This window comes from Macrotis lagotis, chromosome 1 (assembly GCF_037893015.1).
Source record: "Macrotis lagotis isolate mMagLag1 chromosome 1, bilby.v1.9.chrom.fasta, whole genome shotgun sequence".
NCBI classification, from domain to species: domain Eukaryota; kingdom Metazoa; phylum Chordata; class Mammalia; order Peramelemorphia; family Peramelidae; genus Macrotis; species Macrotis lagotis.
In genome coordinates, this window is record NC_133658.1 from 331836343 (window position 1) to 331840346 (window position 4004).

The window sequence follows — 4004 nt, forward strand, 5'->3', positions numbered from 1 at the left end:
GTTCTTCCCCACCCTCATTTATTCTATTCTCTCTCTCTCTCTCTCTCTCTCTCTCTCTCTCTCTCTCTCTCTCTCTCTCTCTCTCTCTCTCTCTCTCTCCTTTCATCATGTACCTCCTCAAAAGTGAATTGTATCTGATTACCCTCACTTCATGATCTTCCCTTTCTTTTATCACCTAGACCCCCATCCCCCTTTTTCTTTTTCTAGGGTAAGACAGATTTCTATACCCTATTGAGTGTTTATGTTATTTCCTCTCTGAGTCACTTTCAATAAAAATGAAGACTGTTGATTATCATCTGCAAAGAGTGAATCTTGTTTCCTCATTGCCTATTCTGATTCTGATTTCTTTTTCTTCACTTGTTTGCTAAAGCTAACATTTCTAATACAATATTGAATAATGGTTATATGATTTAGACATAAAGGGTGACACTAAAATCCAATTAGGAGAGCAAGGAATAGTTTATCTGTCAGAATTATGGAGAAGAGAGGAGTTCTTGACCAAATATTTTATAATGCAAAATGGATAGTTTTGATTACATTAAATCAAAAAGTTTTGTACAAATAAAACCAATGCAACCAAGATTAGAAGAAATGTAGAAAGATAGGAAGCAATTTTCACAGCTAGTGTTTCTGATAAAGGACTCATTTCTAAAATATATAGAGAACTGAGTCAAATTTAGAAGAATACAAGTTATTCCCCAATTGATAAATGGTCAAACGATATGAACATGCAGTTTTCAAATGAAGAAATTGAAGCTATCTACAATCATATGAAAAAGGATCTAAATCATTATTGATTAGAGAAATGAAAATAAAACAGCTTGAGATACTACCTCACACATATAGATTGACTAAAATAACAAAAAAGAATGATCAGTGTTGGAGAAAGGATGTGGGGAAACTGAAACACTGAAGCACTGCTGGTGAGTTAGGAACTGGTCCAACCATTTTGAGAGAAATTTGGAACTAGTTCAGAGGGCAATAAAACTTTTAGTCTAGCAATACCACTACTAGGTCTGTATCCCAAAGAGATAATAAACAGGGAAAGATATTCATATATAAAAATATTTAGAGCAGTTTTTTTGGAGAGGCAAAAAATTAGAAATTGAAGAGATGCCCATCAATTGGAGAATGATTGGACAAGCAATGGTATATATAAAAGTGATGGAGTACTATTTTCTGCAAGAAATCATGAACAATCTGACTTCAAAAAAGTCTAGAAAAATTTACAAGAACTGACACTAAGTGAGCAGAACCAAAAGAACATTGTTACATATTAATAGCAATCTATGGATTTGTTTGCTTTTCCTTCCCCTTTTCATCTACCTTTTTAATGTAATTCTTGAGTCATGTATTTGGCAATTGAATTCTCTGTTCAGTTCTGGTCTTTGTGTGATGTACACAACTGTGATGTACACAACTCCCCTCAGCAATTCAGTGATCAAGGACTATCCTGAGAGACCTGTTAAGAAAAATGCCATTCACATCCAGAGAAAAAACTATGGATTCTAAATGCAAAGCAAAGTCTATTGTGTTCACTTTTTTAAAACTTCTTTTAGGTTTTCTCTTTTTTTCTCATTGTTCCCCTCCACCACCTTAGTTCTAATTTTTCTTTCACAACATGACTTAAATGAAAATGTGTTAAGAGACTTGCAAGGCAGAGCCAAGATGGCTGCATGAAGCTAACATGCTCCTGGAGCTTTTCCCTAGCAAAGATAAATGAAGTCTCTGCATTGACATTGAAGCTACAGGTCCCACCAAGAAAAAGAGAATATTCAAAGAAGTTTTCAATAGTAAAAATCATGGAGGATCTTCAGTGAAGGTCTGTCTCTTTGGGGAAAGGGGGAAGTAAAACCCAGGAGGTGGAAGAGTAAACAAGCCAGCAGGAGGTTTTCAGCCATAGTGCAGTACAGATCCCAACAGCTTGACAACAGCAGAGTTCCTGGCAGATGAATAGCAAGCCAACCCCGAACAAAGTCTGGACCCTGGGAACAGCAGGGCAAAAGACAGGACTGGGTTGGGAACAAACCACTGCTAACAAACCACCTGAACATAGAGGAGAAAACAAACTTCTGGAAAGGCAAGTCCTGGACTGCATAGGCAACATCCTGGCCAATGACAAGCCAGGGATCAGATCCCAGCCCCAGCATAAAAAGCTTGGCTTTATATTCCCTAAAGCCCAGGAGTAGAACTAAAACAACAAAGATGATCAAGAAAGCTAAAAGAGTGCTCACTATAGAAAACTACTTTAGAGACAAAGATAATTAACAATGTCATGTTGGCAGAAGAAATCAGTGAAAAATCACTCACAGGAAAAGTCTCAAAAGAATCTATGAATTGGGACGCGTGTCACCGCGTGTCCTGCGAAGAGAGCCAGGCTGCCCACCGCCGTGCCGGAGACCATCGCCATGGCGGAGCGGCTGAGGCCGGGGACATGCTGCGGGTCCGCTGCCTGCGCGGTGGGAGCCGGGGCGCCGAGGCGGTGCATTACATCAGGATGGGTGCAGCGAACTTTCCAGAGCACCCAGGCCGCAGCAGCCTCCAGGAAGCCCCTTGCTGCTGAGGACAAGGCCACGGAGCCTGCCACAAAGGACTGCCCCGTCTCCTCCCATAACGAGTGGGACCCGCTGGAGGAGGTGATTGTAGGAAGGGCTGAAAATGCCTGCGTCCCCACATTCACCGTGGAAGTCAAGGCCAACACATATGAAAAGTTTTGGCCATTTTATCAGCAGCATGGAGGCCAGTACTTTCCCAAGGAGCATTTGAAAAAGGCTGTTGCTGAAATTGAAGAAAAGTGCAATATTTTGAAAATGGAAGGAGTTACTGTTAAGAGACCTGATCCCATTGATTGGTCTTTAAAGTACAAAACACCAGATTTTGAGTCTACAGGTTTGTATGGTGCAATGCCCAGAGACATTCAGATAATAGTTGGAAATTAAATCATTGAAGCTCCCATGGCATGGCATGCACACTTCTTTGAATATCGAGCATACAGATCAATTATCAAAGATTATTTCCATCGTGAGGCTAAGTGGACAACTGCTCCTAAACCCACAATGGCCAATGAGCTTTATGATCCAGATTATCCAATCTATTCCGTAGAAGACAGACACAAATTGGCTGCTCAGGGAAAATTTGTGACGACTGAATATGAGCCATGTTTTGATGCTGCTGACTTCATTCGAGTTGGAAGAGATATTTTTGCACAGAGAAGCCAGGTAACAAATTACCTGGACATTGAGTGGATGCGTAGGCATCTTGCTCCAGACTACAGGGTGCATATCATCTCCTTTAAAGATCCCAATCCAATGCATATTGATGCCACCTTCAATATCATTGGACCTGGGCTTGTGCTTTCCAACCCTGACCAGGCAGTGTCATCAGACTGAACTTTTCAAGAAAGCAGGATGGACTATAGTTACTCCTCCAACTCCAATCATCCCAGATGACCACCCACTCTGGATGTCATCCAAATGGCTCTCCATGAATGTCTTAATGTTGGATGAAAAACATGTTATGGTAGATGCCAATGAAATTCAAACTCAAAAAATGTTCGAAAAACTAGGTATTTCAACAATTAAAGTTAATATTCGTAATGCCAATTCACTGGGAGGAGGTTTCCATTGTTGGACCTGTGATGTCCATTGGCATGGCACCCTGCAATCCTACTTTGACTAGAATTGTCCTGATGAGTGGTGGTAGCTGCTTAGATTGCAATAAGCCTAGGAAGCTTAGGTATAAGCTTCATTTTACTGCTAAAATAAATGCATGAGCTAGCTATATAGTGCTTTAAGCTATAATATTCTTAACAGTTTATTCTCACTCTCTTCCATATAAAAGAAAAAAATACTTAATTATTAAGTCTTTGGGCTGACTTTTCGAAACAATTTGTGAACACTTGACAGAATGTGTTTCAAGACAAAGGTTAGCTGCTAGAATAACTTGGCCACTAATGTTTAACTATCTACCTCTGTTTAATGTTCTATCCAAAAGGCAGCTTTGAA

The 4004-nt window shown here is 40.0% G+C and overlaps 1 pseudogene; it reads left to right on the plus strand.

Moving 5' to 3' along the window:
- Nucleotides 1-2434: 2434 nt before the first annotated feature.
- LOC141517502 (glycine amidinotransferase, mitochondrial pseudogene) lies at nt 2435-4004 on the plus strand (annotated as a pseudogene).